The sequence below is a fragment of the Eptesicus fuscus genome, chromosome 12 (assembly GCF_027574615.1).
Source record: "Eptesicus fuscus isolate TK198812 chromosome 12, DD_ASM_mEF_20220401, whole genome shotgun sequence".
NCBI classification, from domain to species: Eukaryota; Metazoa; Chordata; class Mammalia; order Chiroptera; family Vespertilionidae; genus Eptesicus; species Eptesicus fuscus.
The window spans coordinates 24,152,208-24,180,188 of NC_072484.1; positions in this window are offsets into that span (position 1 = coordinate 24,152,208).

Below are 27,981 nucleotides of genomic sequence, written 5' to 3' on the forward strand. Positions count from 1 at the left end.
ATTGTAAATAACGATGCAATGAACATAAGGGTGCATATATTCTTTCAATTTAGTGTTTTGGGCTTCTTTGAATAAATTCCCAGAAGTGGAATCTATGGGTCATAAGGTAGTTCCATTTTTAATTTTTTGAGGTAACTCCATACTGCTTTTTACAGTGTCTGCTCCATTCTGCATTCCCACCAACAGTGCAAAAGGTTCCCTTTTCTCCACATCCTCACCAACACTTGTTATTTGTTGATTTATTGATGATGGCCATTCTGATGGGTGTGAAGTGATATCTCATTGTGGTTTTAATTTGCATTTCTCTGATGATTAGTGTTGTTGAGCATCTTTTCATATGTATGTCCTCTTAGGAGAAGTGTCAGGTCCTTTGCCCATTTTAAAAAATATATATATTTTATTGATTTTTTACAGAGAGGAAGGAAGAGGGATAGAAAGTCAGAAACATCGATGAGAGAGAAACATCCATCAGCTGCCTCCTGCACACCCCCCACTGGGGATGTGCCCGCAACCAAGGTACGTGCACTTGACTGGAATCGAGCCTGGGACCCTTCAGTCCACAGGCTGACGCTCCATCCACTGAGCCAAACCAGTCAGGGCATTTGCCCATTTTTAAATCGTATTGTTTGTTTATTTGGAGTTAAGTTTTATAAGTTGTTTATAAATATTGTATATTAACCTCTTATTAAATTTATAATTGGCAAATATATTCTCTTGGGAAAGTGGGGGAATAGCCCTCACTCCAAAGCTACACAACTCAGCTACTGACACCCTATGAGTCTTCCCAGACCTCTACACCAAGCCAAGGCAGCTGACTCCTCAGCAAGATACAAGCTCTGCAAGGGTGGTGTGAGAGGGAATCCATAGGGAGGGGTTATTGCTTTCCCCCAGGCTGATGCTATATGAAGGAGATTGCTCCACCCAAGAAAGATGGTGCCTGAGGTATGGGAAAATGACTCAGCACAGGGATCCTGATGGCTATCCCTTCAGCTCTCTCCCCAGAGCCACAAACCCCAGACTTTCCTCATGTGCCTCTAGACTGGTCTACCCTTCTTTTGCCAGAGTCCAGGGCAAGTGTCTGTGAATGAAATTTTGTGCGTTGGCTCTTTAATAGGGTGCCTGTGCCACTATCAGATTCCTGTCTCTCCATGATGGACAGAATCTTGCTGATTTTCACAGCCAGATGTTACATGGGTGCCTCTTCCCAGATCTGGTGCTCTGGGCTGTGGAGCCCGGCTTGGGGTTCAGAGCTCACTCTTCTCAGGAGGAAGCCCCCTGCAGCTGAGGTATCCCTCCAGAACCTCAGCTGCCCAACCTGTGGGAGTGGGGCCAGCCCTTTTCATGTTTCTACCCTTCCTACCAGTCTAGATGTGGCTTCTTTTATAGATTCTTCCTTGTAAGACTTCTCTTCAGCTAGTAATTAGTTATAATTACAGTTTGGTCCTGGGAGGAAATTTCATCTGTCCTTCTGCCATGTTGGATCTTCTATGTCTTTTTCTAAGAGTTTCATATTTTTACTTTAGGTCCATGATCCATTTTGAGTTAATATTTGTAGCACTCACCTTGTTTTTGCAACCATAACCACTATCAATCTCCAGAACTTTTTGCTTATCCCAAACTGAATCTCTGTACCAATTAAACAATAATTTCCATTCCCCTTAGTTCCCTTGGCCCCTGGTAAACACTATTCTACTTTCTGTCTCCATGAATTTGCCTATTCCATATATCTTGTATAAGTGAGACCACACAATATTCATTCTTTTGAGTTTAGCTTAATTTACTTAGCATAATGTGCCTCCATATTGTAGTAGGTATCAGAATTTCATTTTTTAAGGCTGAATAATATTCTATTATCTGAATATACCATATTTTATTTATCCATTCATCTGTCAGTGAACCTTTGGATTGTTTCAAACTTTTGACTACTTTAAACACAGCTGCTGTAATTATTGGTGTGAAAATATCAGTTTAAGTCCCTTCCTTCAATTTTTTAATTATATACCCACAAGTAAAACTGCTAGATCTGATGGTAATTTTATGTTTAATTTTTTGTAGAATTACCATACTATTTCCATAGTGGCTATTACCATTTTACATTTTCACTGGCAGTACACAGGGTTCTAATTTTCCACATTCTTGTCAAACACTTTTTTTTTCATATATACAACTCCATCCCAATGGGTGTGAGGTGACATCTCACTGTGGTTCTGATTTGCATTTCCCTGATTAGTGATACTGACCATGTTTTCATGTGCTTTTTGGCCATCTGCATATATTCTTTGGACAAATGTTTATTCTAGTTCTTAGGTCATTTTTAGACTGGATTGTTTGTTTTTTGTTGTTAAGTTTTAGGAGTTCTTTATATATTTTGCATATTAATCCCTTATCAGATATCATTTGCAAATATTTCTTTCATTCTGTGAGGTATCTTTTCACTCTGTTGATTGTATCCTTTGCACAGAAGATTTTAATTTTTATGTAGTCCAATTTATCTAATTTTTTCTTTTGTTCTCTGTGATTTGGGCATTATAAACAGGAAATCATTGCTATATCCAACCTCATGATGATTTTTCCGTTTTCTTCTAAGATTTTTATAGTTTTAGCACTTAATGTTTCTTTTACCCATGTAAAATTAATTCCTGTATCTGGTATAAGGTAAAGGTCCAACTTCATTCTTTTATAAATGGATATCCAGTTTTCCCAAAAAAATTTGTTGAAAAAAACTGTTCTTTATATCTTGGCACCACTGTAAAAAAATCATTTGACCATATATGTAAGAATTTTTTTATGGGCTCTCTAATTTGTTCCATTGGTTTTGATGTCTGTCTTTATGCCAGTAACACATCTTTGTTTGTTTGATTAATATATTTTTATTGATTTCAGAGAGGAAGGGAGAGAGATAGAAACATCAATAATGAGAGAGAGTCATTGATTAGCTGCCTTCAGCATACCCCATACTGGGGATTCAGCTAGCAACCCAGGCATGCGCCTTGACCAGGAATCAAACCATGACCTCCTGGTTCATAGGTCTACGCTTAACTGCTGAGCCATGCCAGCCGGGCACACATGTTTTGATTACTGTAGGTTTGTAGTAAGTTTGAAATCAGGAAATTTGAGTCCTTCAGCTTTATTCTTTTTGAAAATGATTTTGGCTATTTGGTTCCTTTAAGATTCCTTATGAATTTTATGATAGTTTTTTTTTCCTGTTTCTGCAAAAAAAAAGCCCCCAAAACAAAACAAAACACACACAAAAAAACAAACAAACAAGAAAACACACACACAAACACCCACATCTTTAGATTACTAGGGATTGCATTGGTAGTACTGACATCTTAATAATATTAAGCCTTTCAGTTCATGAACACGGGAATTGTTTTAATTTATGTATGTCTTCTTTAATTTCTTTCAACAGAGTTTTGTACTTTTCAGTATATAAGTCTTTCACCTCCTTGTTAAATTAATTCCTAAGTATTTTATTATTTTTATACTATTTAAAATGAAATTGTTTACCTAATTTCTTTTTTGGGTTTTTCATTGTTAGTGTATAGAAATGCAACAGATTTTTGTGTGTTAAATTTATACCTGCAATTTCGTTGAATTCATCTATTCTAACTTTTTTTATATGTGGAATCTTTAGGGGTTTCTACATACCAAATCACATTTTCTGCAAAGAGAGATAATTTTACTTCTGTGTCTCCAATTTGCTTACCTTTATTTCTTTTTCTTGTCTAATTATTCTCACTAGAACTTCCAATGCTGGGTAGAACAGGAGTGGCAAAAGTGGGGATCCTCACCTTGTTCCTGATCTTAGAGAAAAAGATCTCAGTCATTCACTATTGAGCATGGTGTTAGTTGTGGGAAGGTTCATTTTTGTATATCCAATTTTTTTTAGCACCATTTGTCGAAAAAGCTAGTCTTTGTCCATTGAATTGTTTTTTTTTTTACCTTTGTTAACATCAGTTGGTCATATTTTTATGAGTCCATTTCTAGGTTCTCCATTCAGTTTCATTGATCTATGTGTCTATTCCTCTGCAAATACCACATTTTCTTGATTACTATCGCTGCAGAAAAAGTCTTACTTTTGGAAAGAGTAATTCTTCCTACCTTATTCTTCTTTGTCAAATTGTCTGGCTATTCTAGATCCCATGCCTTTCCATATAAATGCTCCAATAAATTTGACTGGAATTTTTATAGAAATTTCAATAAACATTTAGATAACTTGTGGGGAAATTGATATTTTATTATACTAAGTCTTCTAATTCATGAATACAGTATGTCTCTCCATTTCAGGTCTTCTTTGATTTATTTAGTTGTTATCTTATAATTTTCAACATATAGATCCTGTACATGTTCCATTAACTGTATACCTAAATATTTTATATTGTTTAGAGCAAATGTAAGTGGTATTGTGTTTTAAATTTTATTTTCTGAATGTATACCAAAATACAATGGAATTTTGTGTATAGATCTTGCATTCTACAAGCTTGCTCAATTATTAATTTTAGGAATTATTTTTGTAGACATCTTAGCATTTTCTATGTAGACAATGATGTCATTTACAAATAGAGACAGTTTTATTTATTACTTTTCAATCAAATATATTTTATTTGTTTTTCTTGCACTGGCTAGAATTTCTAATACTATGTTAAATAATATATTGGAAACAGACATGCTAGCCTTGTTCCACATCCTAGAGGAAGAGCATTCAGTCTTTCACTATTAAGTTTTATGTTAGCTGGGTTTTTTGTAGACCTTTTAAGTCAAATTTTGTAATTCCTCCCTATTCTTTTCTTGCTGAGAGTTTTAAATCTGAGATGTGTGTTAGATTTGTCATGATTTTTTTTCTGCAAAAATCGATATAATCCTATTTTTCTTTCTGAGTTTGTTAGTATGGTAGATTATATCAACTGATTTTTAAAATATTAAACCAGCCCTATATTACTGGGGTAAACTTCACATGAGCATCATGTATAATTCTTTTTATACACTGTAAGATTTAGCTTGGTAAATCTTTTTGGAAGATTTTTGCATCTAAGTTCAAAAGACATATTTGCCTGTAGTTTTCTCCTCCCCTACTGTGCTTGTTTAGTGTCATTATCAGGGTAATACCAGCCTCATAAAATAAGTTAGGAAGTACTCCTCTTCTATTTTCTAGGGGAGATTGTGTAAAAGAGGCAAACTCAGGAGCTTCTGGGTGAGATCTGAAATTGGTCCCTGTACAAGAAGGGCAAGGAGAGACCAAAAAAAAAAAAAAAAGATGCAGACGAATCGGTTGGTTGGTGTCAGTGTTAATAAACAAGGGAGCTTACATACGAGGCTTGTCTTGGGCAGTCACAAGATGGATCAATCTCTGCACACACCCTCCTGAATCTTACAAGTGTATCTAGAGGCCTTAACTGGGTCCAGATGGTCTCAATAATACCTTACTCTTTCAAGGTTGTATCCTTGAAACTGGCTCATACAGGGGGAACGATGGGCAGAGGGTACATTCTAAGGACAATGTAGGGGATAAGGGATCTCCAGTTACCCAGATCCAGCCTAGGATCAACAGGGGGTCATGTCCTCTCCATGACCTCCTCCAACTCCCAATTGCTGATTACAGGTTATTTTCCAATTTTAAATATCTGAGCCATGGAGAAAGTCTATTACTTATTTAAAAATAAAGTTTTTGAATCCCTCTGACAAATCAGTCCTGTTTTGTGTGTTCAAAAGTGATATATTTAATAAATGTATTAGCACGGTAGACAAAGTAATGTATTGCCCAGATCCCTCTTAAGTGAAGGACCAGTCTCCCCAGCTGCAGGGATAAGTGCCTTTAGCTGTTCTCTCCTTCAGGGATTGCCTCAGCTTCAGAGAGCTGCCTTGTCTCAAGTTCATGCCCTTCCAAGGCACCTCCTACAATGACTGATATTAATATAAAAAGGACTGGACAACTCAAACCATCCCGGAACAACTCTGAAGGGTCATCCTAGCTCGAGAACTCCCTGGAGGGATAGTGGCCAAGACTGTCATTGGCCTGCATCATAGCTGAACTCCTACCACTGCCCACTCTTGCTTCCTGTATCTCCCACACACAAATGTTGGTCCTTAGTTACCATCCTGCTTGATAAACTCTCAAGAAATTACATTATATAAAAAGAAAACCCTTATGACTTAGTGTAATGTAATATTTATAGAAATAGTCTTATTACTCATTTATAATGTTTACCTTGCCTAAATCATAAGTGAATTTGAGGCAGCTAACAATAATCATAGTATTTAACCAGTAGGAACAACCACACAAACACAAGTTTTATCTATAACAGTAAAGATATTTTAAGCAATTAGAGCTCAGTATTCCAAAGCAAAATTTTAATTGATACCAAGCAATCACAAACAAGCAACATTTCTTGGCTTTGCATCTGTGCCAGCACACATAAAAGAAAGTAAAAAATAGAAAATATTTATGCAAATAAAGGTGAGGATGATGTGTGAGTGGTGGTGGGTTTTAGGACTACTTGTGTGGCTTAGAGAATAAAAGGATGGATTTAGAGACTTCTATTCCTTTAACCAGAAAACAGGATACAATGTACCAGGATATATTTTTCCTTTATACGTAGGAATATTGAGGGAGAAAAGTAATCATTTGTTTATCATATGATTCCTGTTTTCATATGGCAGCTACTACATTGAGGGTACTGAGTGAATGGAAAACAAACAAGAGGGAAGGGAAGTGATTACACACACACACACACACACACACACTGAGTGGCCAGATTATTATGATCTCTGAACGCATAATAATCTGGCCACTCAATATATATATATATATATATATATATATATATATATATATATATATATATATTAGAGGCCCGGTGCATGAATTTGTGCATGGGTGGGCGGTCTGGCCAGCCTGGCCAGGGGGAGGGGACATGAGCGGTTGGCCGGCCTGCCTGTTGGTCGAACTCCTGGTCGAGGGGACAATTTGCATACTAGCCTTTTATTATATAGGATATACACTGAGTGACCAGATTATTATGCATTCAGAGATCATAATAATCTGGCCACTCAGTATATATATATATATATATATGGATATATCCATATCCATATCCATATCCATATATATATCCATTAGTTAGAAAGCAGTTTAGAGTTACTTAGTATAATAGAGTACCAATAGATACAAACTCTCATTTTTAATCTGCTATACAGGTATGGGACCAGACACCCTATCATAACTAGTTCATGAGGGTACTGTTCGGCATCTGAGGACAGACAGGGGTGTGATTTTCTGTTCCAAGTTGAAACTCATGACTGGTTTTGTGAGTGTCTCTTTCTCTCTCTCTCACTTGTAACATAGACAGTGAATACTCTTGACAATTCCAGAGCCTTTGGCGCTTTGGGGGTTGGGAAGAGAGTGAATAACTGGGGGATTTAAGATGAATCACAAGATATTGCAAATCTCAGCTCAAACATCACTCATCAGAAAGACCTGTCAACTCTTGGTACATAATCACTCTGCTCACATCAGTCTTCTTAGGTGGGCAAACCCAGTCTTAAACATTCCAAGTAGTACCGATTGACACTTTGATGTGTAGTTTTAGTTTTTTTTTGTCCCAGTTCAGGAAAGGCAGGGGAACAAGCCAAAGCAAACTGGTTTTGATTTGAGTAGAGGCTCAACTAGCAACTACTAGTAGTTTGCTAGTCACCTAGCAAAGGGAGTATGGAGAGGTCAAGGAACCCATATTCCCTTAGGCCTCCAATTCTGTCAGTACCCAGTTTGTGCAGGGTGCTCAGAGGCAAGCCCTACTGAGATTCCTCCCAGGGCGAGCACAGCAACCCCGGGGGTGGGCTGGGGTGGGGGAGGGGGCACCTGCGCTTGTTAGCAGCCACACCATCTGTGGGCAGGTGGGGCCTCTGTGGATGCCAGAGACGTTTCTGGGCTGGCTGATTGAAGGATGGCCCCTGGAGGTCACAGTGTGGGGTGCTCCAGAGTCTCGCTACTCAGCGTGGTGGCAGGACCAGGAGCGTCACATCACCTGGGAGCTAGTTGGGCTAGAATATCAGGCCCCAGGTCGGACCAACTGAAATCTAACCTGCATGTTCATTCACGGGCACATTCAAGTTTGAGAAACGCGGTTCTAGGCTATGGATAGAGGAAAAATCTGCCTCTCAGCCCCGCCCCCTCCCACTCTTAGCTGTCCTCTTAAGCAAAGCTCGCCCTGCATTGGTCCTGCACAACATTTCTGCAAAACCAGAGTGTGTGGGGTGGGGGGCGTGCAGAAGCTGCCCCCTCCGGGGAGGGCAGAGGATAGTGCGATTGGATGGGCGAAAGGAGGCTTTCTCCTGCTCGGGATCCGCTGTGAGTAGACACTCCCCCGACCCTCCCCCGACACCTCTCCACCCCCACCCCCCGCAGCTGCTCCCGCCTGCCTCCCGCCGGCTGCCACGAAAACCCGGAATAGCTGCGTGTGCTCACGGAAAGTCCTCCGAGGGGCGACGCCGGGCAGCTGGGCATGCTCAGTAGCTGGGGGAGGCTTGGGTGGAGAGTAGAAAGCTTTGGATCTTCTCCCCCCCCCGCCCCTCCCAACGGCCTCCCGCACCCCTTGCCCCCAGCCCGTAGTAGTTGCCCAGCGTCCGCCCGTGGACACGGGGAACATGGCGCTCCCAGCCTGGTAGCAGCCCCGGCGGAGAAGGGGATGAGGCACCGCCGCTTCGCTGACAGCCAGCCGCCAGGTAGGCAGGCGCGCCCGGAGGGGCTGCCTAGGTGGATCTGGGCGCGGGGAGGGGCGCTTGCGGGGATGTGCACGGCTGGGACCAGGGGCATCTTGCTTTGCCGCGAGAGGAGGCGAAGCGGACATCTGTGACAGCGCGCAATTTGGCATCTCCTAGGAGATGTCAAGGGCTGGGGATCCGCTGGCGATCGGGGACCGCCCCCCGCCCCTCTCACACACACCCGTGCGCTACCCTCCAGACTGGGCTCTCCACGGGTCGAATAAAGGATAGTTCCTTTTGCTGGGTGGGAGGGCGTGGAGGAGAACCCCGGATCCAGTCTTGGGAGTGCGCTGGTCCCCGGACCACTGGCAAGCCCAGTACCAGTTCTTTGTGTATACAGCCGTGCACGCCCGCCCGGGGGTGCCACGGTGCCTGCATCTCCCAAGGAGTGTTGGACATATTGCCGGGGCAGGATTCCCTTGTGGCTTTTGTCTCTTGGCAGGTGTGGACTGGAAGATGCAATCGCGGAGCCTTTATGGGGCTGTGTTTTTCTTTGTTACTCGCTTTGGAGTGTGTGTGCGCGCGCGTGGTGGGTTGTAATGGAGAGAGAGAACTTCTGCTCATGGCACGCGTGTGGGCAGAGCATGGAAGAGGATCTCGGTGCCAAACTCTTGTCAAAATTGAGTGCTCTGTGGGCCTCCTGGAGGGTAAACTTGAAAAGTCCAGAGATGAGTGCCCAGTTTGGAGAAGTGTGTTAGCCCTTCTTGAACCCATGTGTGTATATCTGAAGCTTTAAACTTGGGACACAAGTTAATTCAACATTAGATATCAATTAAAGGGATTTGAAGCACTGGGACTGTCAGTGGTGGGCACTTTTAGGCCAATTTAATAAAGAAAAAAAAGAAGTTGACACAACGCCAGAGGAAAGTGTCATAGTTAATAGTTGCTGATAGCTTAGAAGGCTGAATGCACTTAGGGGGCAATCAGGAAACCTGACATTCCACCAGGTTCTACCACGAAATAGCCACAGGGTCGTAGGTAACTCACAGAACCTCTCAGCGCGCCCTTTCTCTTCTGGGCTCTGGTGACATGTAGACACTCTCACCTGAGTCCAGAGGGCTAGATGCTCTTCACAAGCCCCTACGACACTAGAACCTATGAAACTGACACCCCATAATAAGAGCTCTGTCACCTTATAGTGGTATATCTGTTATATTCAGCAGTACCACTCAGAGATGGAAATCAATTTAGATTTAGAATACGCTTTTACTTTTTGCTTTATAATGTAAAGGATGGCCATCTTTGCCTACAAAGTTTAGACACACTTCTCTCCATACATACAGTATTTATTTTGTGGTCTCCTTAGGTAGCAAAAATGAGTCGTTACCATCAAAATGAAATGGGGAAGGCTTAAGGAAAATGCCTTTAAGGAAATTAAACTTGTAAATGTCCAACCTTGATGGTACCTTGACTTGGAATACATATGTGCAAAGCAGATGGAAACAGTACAAGTTGATGACAAGTTCATTGATAGTATTGGTCTTAGAATAAAATGTTTCTGTTCCTGTGTGAATGGGTAGAGAATGGTTGTACTAGGTCCCTGCAGTTTGTCATTTGGTAAATGAATGTGAGTTTTAATTGCAGTCATTGAAAACACAATTTGGCACTGCCTCTCCTTCACTGTGTCAGTTTGCTGAAATACTGCAGGTGTGAGAGGCAGGTGTCCTAGGGTGTGGTTTCATCTTGCTGATGAGACAGAGCTGAGTTTGAGCTCTTGACTCTCTCGTATTTAGATTTGTGATCTGGGGCAAGCTATTTAACTTTCCCAGGCCTCAGGTTCCTCATCTGTAAAAGAAGCGTAGGAAGACTTTAGATAAGTAAGACTTATCTAAATGTATGTGCGTGTGGTGTGTGTGTTACTCGTGATATAAACCACCAAGAAAACAGTGGTGACCATTATAAGAGGAAGGGAAATGGATGTTATTTAACCTATACTAGATACCTGGTATCATGCTAGTCAGGTTCAAATATGCGATCTCATTTAATCTTCCCAACTGTATTAGTTTCCTAGGGCTGCCATAACAAATTATCAAAAACTAAGTGGCTTAAAACAAAAACGTATTCTCTCACAGCTCTGGAGGCGAGAAGTCCTTAATTCAAGGTGCAGCCAAGGCTGTGTGCCCTCTGGAGCCCCTATGGGAGGGGCTTTCTTGCCTCTTCTAGCGTCTCATAGCCCCAGGTGTTCCTTGACTTGCACCCGAATAACTCCAATCTGTGTCTTTATCCTCACATGGCAGAGTTCCTCCTTTGTATAAAGATACCATTCATATTGGATTAAGGGTCCACCCTAATTCAGTATGACTTCACCTTAACTTGATCACATCTGCAAAGATCCTGTTTTCAAATAAGATCACATTTATAGGTTCTGGTTGGACATGAATTTTGAGGGGACACTATTCAGCCCAGTATGCCAACATCCCTAAGATCTGTGTTGGAGGACTACTATAATATTAGTCAGCATCAAAGCAGAAGGTAAAGTCAGAGTGGTATGGGCTCAGGAATGACTTTAAAGGTTATTTAAGGTTTAATTTATTTGAGGTTTAATTTACCCAAACATGGTAGGGAAGAGCAGCATTCAAACATACCTCACTTATACAAATGTCACTTTCCTGGAAACCCAGACAATCCAGGATCTGAGTTTTGAAAAGGTAATATACCTAAAATACCCTGTCCCAAATAGATTTATTAATGTTGCCTTCCTCTCTTTTTGCTACCCCACCAACACAATGCAAACAAAAAACAGAAATCTAAGTTAAACAGCAAAAATAACAACAGAAACAAAAATACCCCAATCTTAACACCTTTCTAATCTTTCTTATCCTGGTCAGTGGCACCTCTGTTCATGGAGTTGCTTTAACCAGAAACTCAAGAATCATCTTTGATACTGAGGAGGAAACTGGTCTTGCAAGGCGTGTCAGGCCATAAAACTGTGAACAATGCACTGCCCTGGGGAAGGAGGGGAGAAGGGTAGTTATCGCTGGCCCCAGGACAGATCATCGGATATGGCCTGGGGACCCCCAACACCTGGGGGCCTTCCTGTAAGCCCACGAAAAGGGGTGGAACCATATCTGCAACACAAAGACCCCAGAAGGTTATAAAAAGTGAAGCCCTCTTCGTGTTTCTTCACTCTGATTTGGAAATTATTCCTGGGAGTCCACTAGTGTTAATAAACAGGGTCCCTCCCTTTCTCTAGGAAGCATGCTTGGTATTTCTTTGGTCTTCTGTAACAATACCTCCATTCCCTTTGTCTTCCACACTCAAAACCATTGCACAGTCTTAAACATTCAGTCTTTCTATTCATATCTCTGAATATATCTTGATAGATTCTTCTTTCCATCCCTACCACCATCACCATCAAACTTCAAGTCCTCATCTCTCCTCTGGATTATTTGTATAATTTTCTAGCAAGACCCCTGGTTCCTTGCTTCACCCCTCCGATACTTCATCCATAACAGGTAGGATCATGCCAGTCCCCTGCATAAAATATATTCACTTTCTTGGGACAAATTCCAGAGACCCTCAGAGTCTTGGGTACTTGGGCTGCCTCATCTTGGGCATCTCTTCCTCTTGCAGCTGCCTTACTGTTCTGCTGTCTGTTTCTTGGATATCCCAAGCACTTGCCCCCTATACTTGGCAATTCAAGCTGTACTCATCCTTTGGGCCTCTTTGATGTCCCTTCCCCATAACCCAAATCTCTCACCACCCTGCTGCTTTCCTTCTATAGCACTTATTTTCTATTTATTTGTTTGGCTATTTAATGTCTGTAAGCTCTGTGATGGCTGTTTATTTTGTATCTTACATGTAGAAGATGTTTAATAAGTGTTTGGTGAATGAGTGAAGAATGAATACTCTTCCTCATATTCCTCATAGCCATTTTTTTTTTTTTCTGGGCCATTTTAAAGATCTGATTTTTCAGAAATTTTTAAACTTACTATGTTGTATAAAAAGAGCAATTAAGAACCTCATTATGACTTCAAAAGAGGAGTATTCTTGGCTTTCACAAAAGCATCTACTAAGAAGTGGTTTTAAGTGAGCAGTTAATAATTGAGTCCAAATATTTTCTGGCAATTGAGGATTTTGTAAAAATATATCAGTCAATCAAAAAATATTACAGAAATATTTTGTTGGATGTTTATATTTGCCATGCTAGGCCCTAGGAAGACAATGGTGAACTAGACTTTCAGCCTTCTAGAGATTAGTAAGTGATAATAATTAATAATCAATAACATTATTTATTAAACTTCTGTTATGTCCCAGGTTCTCATCAGTCCTTATCCCTACTTATTGCTATAGATAGCCCTCCAATGTTTCTCAACACAGAATCTAATAAGATGCACAACAAATATTTGATGAATTGACAATTAGCAGCTACTATTATCCTGATATTTTAAAATAGAAAACATGTTTATCTGGGGAAAAGAGAATCTGTTCATATATATATATAACGCCATGCAATTGCTTTCCGAATATATCCAGGTGGGCCCTGTTCTGTTTTAAAAGTCATCCTGCCTATTGTCTCTGGGGTTAAAATAAGAGACAGATTGCTCTTTGTATGAGAACATGTACCTGGTGTCAAAATCCTTAGTAACCAGCTGAATTGTTTGACTTGTCCTGTTTAATCCAAGTGAGAAGTGACAATGTTTCTCATTCAGAGCTCTTTTTGGCAGTTTTCAATAGCAAGACTGAGTGCCTGAGGGAAGTGAATGTGGTTCAACACAGGAACACAGGTTACATTTGGGATTTCTAGGGTGTCCTCAATTTCATGTCATTTTATTTTTTTGCCTAAGAGGTGATTTTTAAAAACAAAACAAAAAAATGCTTAATGCATATGGTTAAGTATAACTTTTTACCTAAGTAATGAAAAATCAGAGATTGTGTCTTGATTTTGTTTAAAAGTGATGGGTACACAATTGAATAAGTTAAAACCTAAAGAAACTAATAAGAGATTTTAGTAAGGTGGATGGTTATGTAATACATGTTCAAAAAACAATGGCTACCCAAAATGGCAGCATTTACCAACTAAAAATACCATGGAAAATGGTTCTGTCTGTGTATCCACAAAAATATAAATTACCTAGGAAACATAGCAAATGTACATACAACACTGGGGACTAATAAGAAATATCTAAAGACTTAGGAAACTATACAATTTTACACAGACACATAAAATAAGAAACAAACAAATGAAAATATTCCTTATTCTTGGGTAGAAAGATGAAAATGATGAACTGGTTATTTCTCCATGATTAATTAGTTTTATTGCATTGGGATTTGGGAAAACTTGAAAAAATGATTTTAAAATTTGTCTGGAAAAATAACTATATGACAGAAGTCAAGAAAATTTTGAAAAGAATATATATGGAGTAGGTGAGTAATCTTTCCAGAAATAAAATATAATAATAATCTGATCATCAAGCTATAATCATTATAGGTGTATAGTACTGGTATAAGAATCAATACATAGCTCAATGGAATAGAATAGTCTGGAAATAGGCTCAGGTAGTTTTTGGATTAAAAAAATGTGATGGAAAAAGCATTTTGAAATAGAGAATATTTGACAAGAGTCAAGGAAATTGGCTAAGTATGTAGAAAACATTCAACTAAGAACTTCTAATTACATGACTCCCTAGACTGTTCCAAATAAATTGGAACATTCACCTGCCAGGCAAGAAACAAAGCTAGAAGGAAATATTTAACCATTTCGGGGTAGGACTTTTTAATATAAAGTTAATGAAAAGAATCACAAAGCAAAAGATAGACTTAAATATATTTTAAACCTTTTCATGTAGAAAAATATAGTTTAAAGTAGAAAACAGTCATGGAGAAAAGTATTGACACCACGAATGACAGAACAGATAATGTAATAGTTACACTGAACTCTTGCATATTAATAACTAGAAAATAACATCCTAATAGAGTTGTTTAAATATCTGAATAATCAATTTAAAAGGGAGAAATAAAAAGGCTCATACACATATTTAATAAATATTCCTACTATTAATCACATAAATGCAAATTAAAACAAAAGTGAGATACTATGCTTCACGTATTAAACAGTGTGTGTACTGGTGTGTGTGTGTGTGTGTGTGTGTGTGTGTGTGTGTATAATAGCAAGGTACTGACAAGGACGCAGTGAGAAGGGTATTCTCATTGGTACTGGTAGGAGACTTACAGGATACAACCTTCCTGGAAAACAGTTTGAAAATATTTGTGGGAGCTTTTAAAAGTTCAAGTTATTTGACACACTATTTCTCTGGCTTTTTAAAAAATCCTCACCCGAGGACATACATACACATGAAGACAGAGAGAGAGAGAAGAGAGAGAGAGAGAGAGAGAGAGAGAGAGATCAGTTGCCTTCCACATGTGCACCCTGTTCTGAATCAAACCAGCAACCTTTCAGTGCATAGGACAACATTCAACCTACTGAGCCACTCAGGTCAGGCTATTTCTCTGGCTTTTAATTTTACTTTTATTTTAGTCTTTGCAGATACAGACAAATTTTATATAGAGTATTATTTATATAATTTGCGTAACAGAAACAATAAACTTATGTAACTAAAAATTGGGGACTGGTTAAAAGTATTCAAAGGTTTCCAAATGATAGACTATTACATAGATGTTGAAATTAATTATTTCAAATATTATGTAATGACATGGAACAACAATTTTAAGTGGAAATAACCAAATGCACTACTGCATTTCAATATGTGTTTTGTGAAGTGGAAATATCACACAGACATATAAAAACTGGAACCCAAACAAAGTTAAGCAATGCCTGGGTGGTAGAAATATGGATTAGTTTTTTTTATACCATTCCAAATTTTTCAAAATTTAGTCAATGATGACATATTGTTTTATGAAACAGAATAAAACCCCACTATTTTACAAATATGGCAGTGATCCACATTCAGGTTGTAATTATTCATTTATGTAACCAACGTTCATTGATTATCTCTTATGTCAGGGGCTCTGCCAAGTATATCAGCATGAACCTTCGTTTGCATGCCAATGACAGAAACTGTCTATCTTCAGCAAAGAGAATTTACTAGAAGGTTATGAGGTAGCTAATAGAATTGTCAGGATTGAGGGAGGTAGGGCAAAAACAATAACAACCATCACCAAAAGATAGGCTCAGAAGCTAAGCAGAACCTAGCCAGTTCCCTGGTCTAGATATCAGGAGCTAGAGAAATGACCAAGAACAGCCTGCTCAGGGCTGGGCCTCTGGTGGTTATACTTTGGGGCTTGCTCACCACACCCAGCCCACTTGGCATCAGAAAGGGGAGGGCACCTTGGTTAGCAGGCCCGCCGCCCTTTTACAATAAAAGAAGCAAGCAAGATGGAATGGGTGCTAAACAACCCAAACCAAATGAAAACAAAAACATAAAAATGGCCATTACCCAGAACTTGGAGGTGAACAGGATTGAGTAAGTAGCCACCTGTCCCTCCCCTGTAGAGGGAGCAACCACTGAGATGTAGAACACAGATAACACAGGGTTTGAGGTACAAGGGCCACCATCGTGCCCCACACAGGAGACTTTGTTTGCTCCTGGTGTCAGCAGTGGCATGTCCTGAGGAAGGTGGCTTTTCAGATCTTCCTGTATGGGCAGGGTTGTGGAAGGGGAGATCCCATTCTCAGGTGAGGCAAGAGCCAATGAACAGATTACTGGAAGGAAACTGTTCAGCAGAAGTACGAGGTATAGTTTGGAAACAACTGGGACACTCACGCAAGGTTAGGCTTCTTTTTATTCTGAATTAGCTGACATTTAGCAGGTCCTCCCGTAATGTCGGAGTTTAGTCCACCAAGAATAGTGGGCTCTTGGTTTAAATAACTGTTGGTCCATAATACTAAAAGATCATCCATGGACCAGTGTTTATTCTTCCTATAGTTTTCATCCTAAGTAGGAGATATCTGTGGCTAACCAGGTAATTTAATGCCCAGGTTCCGGTTGCTTTGATAACTGTTTATAAACTTTTCCCAGAGGAAAGAAAACTTGCAAAGGGAAGGGAAAAGGGTAATTATTCTTCTGTTGCACTAAAAACAGAACAGAGAAAGTCTTAAGTTACTAAGAGGGGGCCTTGCCGGGGACACTGAATGATAAGGAGCTGAGCTGGGCTACAGCCTTCTGCACCTAAGAGCCCACGATCCACCTTGGCCCCCTCTGGGTCCTGCTCCACATACCCAGGACCTTGGACTCCACAGCTTATAAAGCTCATGGGCCCAAGTGGGGCTGAGGAAAGACTGATAATGGGAGTTTGGACTTACAGATGTTGTAGTCCACGCACAAGTCCTGGAGGTCAGGGTAGAAAGAGCAAGGGGGAGGGGCAGGAGGTTGGATTTCCTTATTTTGTCATGTCTGAAATTCAAGAGTTCCATATTTAAACCTGGCTTCTAGGTTGTTATGGAGGCATATTTATTAGAGTAGGAACATGGCTCATACTTAATAATTTTAGCTTGAATTATCATATTTAAATATCTAAGATATATAATAATCAGGACTCTATTTGTGTTCCATTTGTGCTCTTGCCTCCTCAAATGTTAGGATCAGGCCTGCTTGGGTAGCTATTTAGAAAGGCAACACTCAGTTGTTCACACACACATACACACACACTTTAGCTGCTTGTGCAACAGCAATGTAGATTATAAGAAAAGTAGACTATACTGAGATTATAGCTAACATATTGAATAAGATGTTTAAGCCCTTATCCACCTATTTGACCTGTGTATCTTAATTAGTCTCTTAGAGCTCTATAAAATAGGTCATTCAAGGCAATATATCATGCAGGTTAAACAGGGTAACAAACAGCAGTCAAATCCTGGCTTATCTGAATCCCATTGTCCATCAACATTGTGCCGTATGGCAATTCAGTGGGTGAGAAGAAAAGCTTTGTTTGGAGTCCTTTCAACCATCAATAATTTAAAAATTGCTGGATTAATCAACCCACCTTGCCTCTCAAATCCTCTGATTCAGCATTTCTCTCCATGCAAATTTCCTCATGAAAGGAAAGTAAATGCATTGACTGCTTGGCTGTGTTCAGTATTATGATTAACTGAATGATCAAAGCCAAAAATCAATATTCGGTGGCTTGTATAAGAAACAAATTTAGCTTTCTCTTTAAAACAGATGTCAGTTATAGGAATGCTTCTGCCAGTTTTCAAAGGCATTGCCATCTGTGTCATTGGTGATGAAGGTAAATTGGCAACGGAGAGTATCTTTGTTTTTCCTTAAAGCACTGTTTCATCCCCCAGGCCTCCATTGCTCCATTGTCAGGATGATTTTATGCAAACATTATTGGCTCCATCACTCATATAACAAATTATAGGGGGGTGGGCAAGGGCTCACTCACACCTTTGGTCCCAAATAGAAGATCTATGATAGATAGATTCAAAAGTTGTTAGCTTCACTTTTCAATTCAAATTCAAATTTAAGGTTGACACACTATTTTAGAAACTCTTATTTATTTTCTGGATGGAACTTGATCCCTTTGCTTCTAAGCATGGTCATTTGATTTACCCAAATGGATGTGCATAAAACACTGATTTTCTAGCTAATTGTTCTTACTGTCAACTGAGTTGCTCCCTTTCCTGATTTAGCTCCACTGCAATTTACTGACCCAGGGAGAGAACTTCCTGGAAGAGAAGAGTAGAAATGTATGCTTCATTTATTTAAAAGAGAGATTCTTCCCCCAAAGTAACAACAGTTACTATGTGGGTATGACTTAATCTCTAAATATATAAACACTGATGGAAGAGGAGGATAAAGGAAAAAAATACACCTTACAGAAACTGAATGTAGAGCGATCCTCATCTCTACGGTTTTTAGAACAATGTTGTTGCTTCTCTAGATTTTAGAGACATGGAAACAAATAATAAACAGAATTTTCCAATACTATTTGAATAACAGCTGTTCATAACCCGAGTTAAGTAGCAGTTTGTTTTACACTTTCTGAGAGTTTTTAAGACAAGAGCTACCTCTAAATTGTTTCCTATTTCCTTACTACTTCAGATAGACTCCATTTCCCTTGTCCTCACAGCCACGAGCTCCCTAAATCTCATCAACTTAAAACTTTCTCACATGTACCCTTCCCTGTACCCACTGCCATTCCTCTTAGCATCTCTCAATTAGACTTTGTGTCAATTTACTACCTGTTCTCTTTGTCTTCATTCCAACCCAAAATGAACATCTGATCATCTGATTATCACCCTCTCTTTTAAAACTTCCTACTCAGATACCATCTCACCACCCCCCCCCCCCCCCCAAAAAAAAAAAGCATTCCCAAGGGTTCTGGGTTATCCCTCTTAAAGCATTCATCACAGTGTTTTGTGGATGTTTCTTACTTGACTCCCTTCTTGCACTAGACTCCTGTCTTCTAAAGCAGGTATCTTGTATCTTGGTCTTTGTGTTCCCAGTACCTAGCTTTATGCATACACATGTCAGGTCTTTAATGAATGTTTGTGGATGAATGGATGTTACCTAAGCTAAAAAATGAGCCCATCCCTAGCCAGGTAGCTCAGTTGGTTAGAGCATCATTTTGAAACACCAAGGTTGTAGGTTTGATCTCTGTTCAGGGCAAATAATAAAAATCAACCAATGAATGCATAAATAAGTAGAACAACAAATTGATGTCTCTCTCTCTCTCTCTCTCTCTCTCATCATAAATAAAAATTTAAAGAAAATGAATCCAGATGTCAAAGGGAAAGGCCATAGTTTAAAATTCTGGAATGGGAACTATCAATGATCCAACCTATTTTCTTAGAAAATAAGTTGCACACCAATGTTCATTATATAAGGAAAGACATGGCAGGGAAAATGAATGCTCTCTGTTCCTGATTAGAGAAAAAAATATAAATATTAGATAGGGGTATAATGTAGCTATTCTAAGTACACTAAAAAGAGAGAAAGTAATGATACAAACTGTAAGCTCAGAGCAAGTTTTCAAAAAATAGAGCATGTAAACTGAACTTCTTAAAAAAAAAGAAAACTTTAAGAATACATAGTTGATTACTAGGTGCGATTTACACCTGGTGCTCTGTTGTCCCACACCTGATATGAATGCATGGTTGGTGGTGTGACCCTTGCTTGAACATCAGCTGATTTTTATACTGAAGCTGGGTTTTTATTCAGTTCAGTCCAAGTCTTGGCACCCTTGCTTCCATAGTAACAGATGCCCTAAAAAAATGAAAAAAAAACAACAAAACAAAACAAAAAACTGGGAAGGCTTGGGAGGGAAATGAATCAAAGTAAGTGGTCTAAGAAAGGGGTCCCCCAGTGTAGAACCCAGGGTCTCTTCAGGCTTTTGGTCGTATGTATTTTTGGCAGGATTCTCAGAGAGAAGATTCTAGGATGATAACTTGGAGGACCTTTTTAAAGGCAATTTATAGATTCTATGAAAGAAGTTACTGTGTTTTCTTTAGCTTGGATTCCTGAGGTGGATACCTGTATTGGCATATTAGCTGTCTACACTGGTTGAAAGAAACACTTGCCATCTAGACTCCGCTAACAACCAGGAATCAGGTAACAACAACTGGAGACTCCTACTATCTATGAAATATAGTCAAGATATCTTGTCAAAACAGGAAGGTGTAGAACACTGAGTTTTAGTAGGTACTAACATTTGACGGTGCTAATTAGAGTTTCCAGTCTTGAGGCCTGGATGTGTTCTGTTTGCCATGCAGAGTGTGAAATTTCCCTTAAAAATTCAGATTTTAGGTATCTCTTTAAAAAATCATATATACAAATAAAAATTTGACAACACTGACCATGTTTCCTCATGACAACCATTCACTTTGACTAAGTAGTAGCTGCTCCCACCATAGGCAGGTGATGGAGTTTCACTTTGCCACAATCCACACCACTCCCTGCTGTGTATCATTGGCCCATTTTACATGTTTATGTGACCCTCTTAGTCCTTGAAGTCTTTTCAATTTGTAACCTCTACATTAGAGGAGAGGCTTGCTCTTTGGTTTGGATCATTTTATTCTTATATATTGTTCCTTCTTAATCTACCATTTTCTGAAAATGAGTCAGTTTATATAAATATAACAAATAATTTAAAATATAGAGTTTGGGGATATTTGGTGAGAATATTTGCATAGTTAGGCTTCAGTAACTAAAATTTTTCAATATTTTTTCAACATTAGATGATTATGAAGAATTTCCTCTTGTGTTTCATTTGAATTAAACTGAAATAGAATAAGAAACCAAAGGGTCTTGAGTTTGCTGGAGGTAGAAATGATTAGAACTGAGAAGTATGCTATCATATTTCATATGACATTATCATCTGGAAAGTATAAAACATTCAGAATGCAAATATGCCCACAGAAGTGAAGTAGAACCTTATAAATGACATGCATTCTATAGAATGGCTGGCAAAATCTCAAAATCAATATTGGAATCACCCAGGGTGACTGAGAATAATGATATCACTGTACCTTACTAAAATTAATGAAAAACAAATGAGATAGAAAATTCCAGAGTTGTCCCTAGAGTTTTTATTTCTTGAGCTAGAAGAGTGAGAGATTTTAGGAAGTGGTCCCCCTCCCCCTTTTTTTTTTCAGACCTCAGTTTTATTTGAAACATGGAGTACAGCCCACCCAGTGAAGGGAATTTTTGTGTTTTTTTTTTTCTCTACACATACCAGAGTATGCAATGACTGTAGATCTCACTGTAAAACAGAAAAACTTTTGGTTCTAAGTAAATCACTTAACTGGTAAGATTAAAATTAAGATAATTGGATTTGTCTACTAGGGTGGTGTCTGCTTGCTTTTGCTTTGTCCTTTGATAGGCTAGCTAAGAAAAATATGAAACATATTATAATGAGCATTCCCAAGTAATCATTCTTTCAATAGACATTCACTGGGCACTACTATGTTTGTTTGGGGTGACACTCATGTGGAGGCACATCAAGAAACACAGATAAAAGCCCCTCCCATGCAAGGAGAGACAGATAATAAATAATAAACATAATAACTAAATATATAGAATGTCAGAAGGTGATACGTACTTTGTAAAAGTAGAATGGCTCATCAGGGAGATCAGAAGTGCTGAGATGATGGCAGGAAAAGTTCAGTTTGAAATAGGGAGGCGGGTGGTCAGGATATGCCTCACTAAGAAGGTGATATTTGAAGGAGGGAAGGGAACTGCCTGTGTAGAAATACCCTGTGATAGCAATGAGAGAGCATCACAGGCTGAGAACCCGGTGCAAAGGCTTCAAGGTGGAACACCTGGCTATTTGAGGAAGTGCAAGAAGGTCAGTGTGGTTGGAGCAAAGTGAATGAGGGAGCTGCAGAAGATGGCAAGGTCAGGGGGGTAAGCGGTCAGTCAGAACCAGTAGACAGAAATGAACACCTTGGCCTTTTCTCTGAGCAAGATGGAGAGATTTGAGCAGAGGACAGGATCTGACATAGTTTCTAGGAGTCACTTTAGCTTCTTTATTGAGAGGGGGAAAGTATGAAAGCAGGAGACTGATCAGGAGGACATTGCAATAATTCATATAAGAGATGATGATGATGATGATGATGATTTTACCAGGCTTGTAGCAGTGAATGTGGTGAGTAGTGACCCAGTTCTCATATATTTTGAAGGTAGTGTTTCTTTAGGATTGGGTATGGGTTATGGGAGAGAGAGAGAGAGAGAGAGAGAGAGAGAGAGAGAGAGAGAGAGTAAAGGCTGACTCCAACGCCAAAACCGGTTTGGCTCAGTGGATAGAGCGTCGGCCTGCGGACTGAAAGGTCCCAGGTTCGATTCCGGTCAAGGGCATGTACCGGCTCAGTGGATAGAGCGTCGGCCTGCGGACTGAAAGGTCCCAGGTTCGATTCCGGTCAAGGGCATGTACCTTGGTTGCCAGCACATCCCCAGTAGGGGGTGTGCAGGAGGCAGCTGATTGATGTTTCTCTCTCATCGATGTTTCTAGCTTTCTATCCCTCTCCCTTCCTCTCTGTAAAAAAATCAATAAAATATATTTAAAAAAAAAAAAGGCTGACTCCAAGCTTTTTGGCCTGAGCAACTAGAAGAGTGAAATTACCTTCAGCTAAGAAAGGGAAGATGTTGGGAAAAGTAAGTTTCTAGGGGGTAAATCAGCAGTTTAGTTAGGACATTAGAGATTCCAGTGGCTGTCTACTTGCAGTGGAGATGTTGAGTATCTGTATACTGGCAGTTGGAAGTCAGTAAACATCTGGGTGGACACTAACGGGGCTTGCTCTATCCATAACTGTTGTTCCTTTAGCGTGTTCCTTCAGAACTCTTCAGAATTTGCAAAAAAATCCTATCTTTTTGCTAAATAACCGCGTGCATTAACTGGACCATATATTAGTGTAGACAAGGACACCCTGTGTCCAATGGGTAAAAGGGCATTGAGCCTGAGTAAGTTGGACTCAAAGTCATTTCCAAATAAATAAGATAATATAACCGCAGGTGCTGAACTGGAGTCTTAGATAATTAAGCATGCAGCTGTTAAATGCAGCTAATGTTGAAAAATAGGACAGAAGCAAGGCTACAATTGACCTTGTGATGAAACAGAAAGGATAAAATATTCCCCAGGAGTAAGTCATTTACCCATGTGATGCAATTTCATGCTTTTAGGGCACTGGTGAGCCAGTTGGTAAGCCATCTCCTCCAAGGCATTAATGGAACTCTGTGTCCCAAATACAGCAGGCCTTCGAATATCATCATTTCATTTAATAGTGTTTCATTATAATACTAGCTTTCCCGTTGCAGGAAAATTCCTGCAATGGGATTTCCTGCTGCACTCTACCCCGCCTCCGTTCCTCCCTTGCCGCCCGCCTCGCCTTCTCCTCCAGCCCGCCCGCGTTTCCCTTAGCCCCCGGCCCCGCCTCCGCCCCCGCCCCGCCCTTGTCACCGGCCCCGCCTTCTCCTCCAGCCTGCCCGCATTTCCCTTCGGCCCCGGCCCCGCCTCCGCTCCGCCCTTGCCGCTGGCCCCGCCTTCTCCTCCAGCCCGCCTTCGTTTCCCTTCGCCTACGGCCCTGACTTCGCTCCTCCTTTCTCCTCACCTTCCCCCCCCCCCCCCCCCCGCTCCCCTGGCTTGCTTGCTTCTTCGAAGCTTTACTCCCCTTTGCAGCTCTTGGCTTCTTTCGACGCTGTCTTGATATGCAAATTAGCCGCCATCTTTGTTGGGGCAATTTGCATACTCGTCCTGATTGGTTGGTGGGCGTGGCTTGGCTGGTGGGCGTGGCTTGGCTGGTGGGCGTGGCTTAGGTGTAGCGAAGGTGCGGTCAATTTGCATATTTGTCTATTATTAGATTAGATTGATGAGGAAAAAGATCGATTCACGTCTGGGATCACTATCTGTTTGGGTTTCCTCTGGGGACTCTGAGTTCCTCCCACATCTCAAAGATGCACGTGAGGTGAGTTGGTATGTCTAACTTGTCCCAGTCTGAGTGAGTGTGGGTGTGTGCATGAGTGCCCCCTGCAATGGAAGGCTTCCTGTCCAGGGTGGGTCCCATCTTGTGAGCTAAGCCACTGGGATAGGCTCCAATCACTGGCCACCTACCACTCTGAACTACAATCTGCAGGTTGGAAAATAATTATCGTACTTGTTTTTATTACTTTTTTTCTGAAGTGTCTATATAGCTCCATTTATTTCAGTGTTTAGATTACAAATGTTTTGAGTCTTTTTTAGAAGTTTGGTGATGTTTTTGTGACTGTAAATATGTTGTAGGAACGTAACTCTTGTTTATATCAATTTGCCTATGTAAAATTGGTTTCATCATTACACTTAAGTTGGAGTTTCCAAAAACTTATCAGTGATGCTAAGTGAGGACTTACTGTAATGTGGCTCCTGCTATGATCATTTTTAGGAATAGATACTAGAAAGTAGGGAAAGTTGGAGAAAACATAATATAAGTTATATCTATTGGCATGGATAATAAAAATGATTTTAATGAGTCTAAGCCTTGCTAGAAACCCCAAACTAAAAATAGTTTTCAATGGAGAAAGTAGAGTGCATAATATGTATGATGAGAGCAGAGAGACAAGTCTTAGTTATATTTATATCTGCGAATACAGTAAATGTTAGTGAATTTTAGCATTGGGTGTCAAAATGTACTTGATCAGCAAGAAGCAAGGAATGGATATTGGACAGGCAGTTAGCAGCCTGTAGTGAGATTTAAAAAATAACCCAGATGGTTCCCTTGATGAGAATGTATGAGTGGGATAGTAGGGAAAGTGTTTTAAAATTGGCCATCTGTTTCAAAGAATTGTGGAGCAAGAAGGGGATACAAAGCAGAGGAGGTCTTATCAAGATTGCCAGTAAGTTATTTAGGCTTAGCAGGCCCCAAATCATTGGGGCTCTTAAAATAATAAGCCTAGCATTTGAGATATGGGTTTAAGAAAGGCATCATTATTAATATTGCAAGAAGCCCTCTAGACAAACCTTGGATTTTCCATACCAGACAACACCTTGGATGCTGGGGTTTCCCACCTGGAATGCCAGGAAGGTGTAGAGAATCCTTTCAAAATTTCTGGTATTCCTAAAGGAATGAAGAGAAGAAATTTGGGAAGAGCTATTAGAGTCAGAATGAGTGGTCTTGAGTGTCTTTGAATCATTAACACTGAACCTTTTTTACCATCTTGATTGCTCTAATTGTTGAACTTGAGAGTTATAGTTTTGTTCTTCCTTAGGACATCAGGGCTCACTATTCAATTCTTTTATATTCAGGACCTAAGTATTGTCAAACTTCAGGGAACTTCATTCACATCCTGTGGTTGAGAGAACTGATGATTGATAATCTGGTCCATGTGAATGTTGCCTCCTGGAATGCTATAGTCCACAGTCTGAATGGCCTTCTGCACTGATTCTGCTTGCATTGTCATTGATTCCGTCCAAACTTTGTGAAATGTTTTCTTTTCACCTTTTCCCTCCTGACTGTCAGAGGCTTGAGAGAAGAAGCTAGATTTTATGTATTTATAATAAAACATCTCACATGATACCCTTCACTGAGTTGCTCAATAAATCTTTACTAAATAAATGAGTGAATAATAATGCTGGAACTTGCTGAGACTTAACTGTGTGTTAGCCTCTGTATAATTTTTTTTTTATCTGTGTATGTCCCTTATCCAAACAGTAACCCCATGGATGTGCACATTGCCTTCATTTCTCCTTTCAGGATATAGAGATGGTGAGCAGAAGGTGCATGAGTGGAAACACTGAGTGAAGACAATTCTTTCAAGAATTTTGGTGTGAAGGACTGAAAGTGTTAAGAATAGAAGGGGCAAAAAGAGACATATGTACTACTATTTGTAATACCTTAAACAATAATTTAAAAAATAGGGGAAAAAAAGAATGGAAGGTATAACTGAAATAGGATGTTTGGTTGAGGGAGAGAATTTTATATGAAGATGGATGAGTTGGGGCATGTTTAGATGTTGGTGGGAAGGATGCAGTTATGAGAAGGAGGTGGAACGTGTAGTTGAGATAACTGATGATTGATAATCATGCAGAGATGAACCCAGAGGACAGAAACATGGAAGAATAGGCAGGAGAGGATGGGATGGATTCAGGAGAAATTGGTGGTGGGAACCTAAAAGTTTTTGTCTGAAGCCTTTTCATTTTATCTTTAAAGAAGGAGGCAAAGTCATCTATTTACTTTGAGGAGGAAGGTTGTAGTTTTCCTGCAATGATGATGGGCATTTTTAAGGAGAATGGGTAAGGTATGAAATTGTCTCTGCAGAGGTTCAGAGGGACTGAGTTAGTTGATTAGAGACCCTAGCATTTCCAGGTATTTCCATCAGTTTATATTAATGAAATCATGGCTGCAAATTAAAGTCTAAGAACTAAAAAAGAAATTTGGCCTAATTTAATTAGAATATAAAATAAGAGCGCCTTCTGTACATAAGGGAAATTTGAATTTAAAGAAAGTAAGCTTTTGTTCTCCTGATTTATACCTCTTGATTCATTTTCATGAAAGTTGGCATTTAGGAAGAGAATATACTGTTTTCTGTAAGCTAAAGTTGTATTTGTAGCTAGATGCTTTGGAAAGTAGAGAGTGAGTGTCGTCAGTGGGATTCTTTTGCTTGAAAGAGACTAAACTTGAAGAGATCCAACTTGAAGTATACAAGAAAACTAGGAATTTATTGACCTGTTGAGCTGAAAAAAGTCCAGAAATACAACTGGATCAGGAGCTCAAAGATATTATCATGGTGCCATTTCTTCCACATGTCTCAGCTCTACATATTTCTCCGTGGGCTTCATTTTCAGGAAGGTTCTTTTACTTTTCTGGAAAGATGTTCTTCCTCACCACCCCCTCACTCTGCCACTCTAGGTTTATATCCTACTGATTTCAAAATCCAGCAGAAAATACTCAGGGATTCAAGAATTCCAACAAAAGTCTTAGGAATGAATTTCAGTAGCTCAGGTATTACTTTTGCAGGTCGCATGACAGTGCCCATTTCTTATCTTTGTAGTCTAGCCTGGAGAATGTTTTGTTGCTCTTTGAATCCAAACCCCTTCCCGGTGTCATAGTCAGAGTGGAGTTAACTTTCTCTTAAATCACCTGGGCAAGAGTGGGGGGAGAGAGGATTCGCACAGATTATCACAAGCAAGAGCAATAGATGTGGTCATGAAAAAATTTTTTTCTTAGAGTGGATAACAGTAAAATTGCCCAATATAATTATAGTATTCTCTACCAAGTTTTCTGGCTCAGTGAAATTTCTCTGGTCACATAGTTTTGGCAACCCTAATTTATTGGACTGATTGTATGTGAAAATATCTATTTTTCCTGGGAATGAATTAGCAGCTTCCAAAGACACTATACATAGATTCTTTTTCATCATCCTCTTGTGATCTTCACTTTTTATCTTTGTGTCCTAATTTTGCCATTGTACAGCTGCTTCTATTTTGGAACCTTGGTAGGAAATAGATTTGTGTGGACATACTGATTTAGCATGAAATTAAAATGAAAAATCATTAGCATATTTAGAACCTCATGTAATGGGAGGAAAATCGGTGATAATTGCCACCTAAATGTTTCTCTGGGAATGAACTTATGTGGGTCAGTGGGGACATACTGTCATACCAAACTAACATGAAAAGCATGCGTCCAATCTCTCAATTTCTCCTAATATTGTCCTTTGGCTTTCCCATGCAGAGTATGATTTCTCATGATTTAAGTAATTTGGTATCATGTTGCCCTGTATAGCTTTGTGCTTTGTTAGGTCAGGTAAACTTTTGGACAAGACAAAAAAAAAAAAATACTTATAGTAATTA